This window comes from Brassica oleracea, chromosome C7, assembly GCF_000695525.1.
Source record: "Brassica oleracea var. oleracea cultivar TO1000 chromosome C7, BOL, whole genome shotgun sequence".
Classification (NCBI taxonomy): Eukaryota; Viridiplantae; Streptophyta; class Magnoliopsida; order Brassicales; family Brassicaceae; genus Brassica; species Brassica oleracea.
In genome coordinates, this window is record NC_027754.1 from 29,120,630 (window position 1) to 29,121,159 (window position 530).

The window sequence follows — 530 nt, forward strand, 5'->3', positions numbered from 1 at the left end:
ATATAGTAATTTGGCGTGAAACCTCTATTTATTAAATGCTTCCAAACATTTTCACGGTTTGCCAGTTTCTTATTGTTGCATTTCCGACAAGGACAGAACATCTTACCACTTTCTTGGGCGAGCGGTGTTGAATCTGCTTGATGCATAAATGTCTCCAGCCCCGCAAGGTATTCTTTCGTCACTCTCCCGTTAGCATCTCTATGCATATACATCCAGTTCCGCAACTCGTAAATAGTCCCGGAGCCAGCCATTTTTTTTTCTTTCACGTTTTTTGTTGTTGGTGTGTTTAAAATGATGTTCAAACATCCATATTTATAGGAAATTTTGAATCTGGTAGTTGTAATTTTCCTATGAATTTACGACGAAATTTAATTTGGTGGAAAAAAAGAACGTGTAACACCTACAAAGTTGGTGGATTCAAAATTGCCTCGCTAAATACACGTAAATTATTTCCTCGTAAATTACAGGCGACGTTTACGTCGTATTTATGAGGAAATAGTATTTCCTCGTAAAAGACACGTCAATTTTCA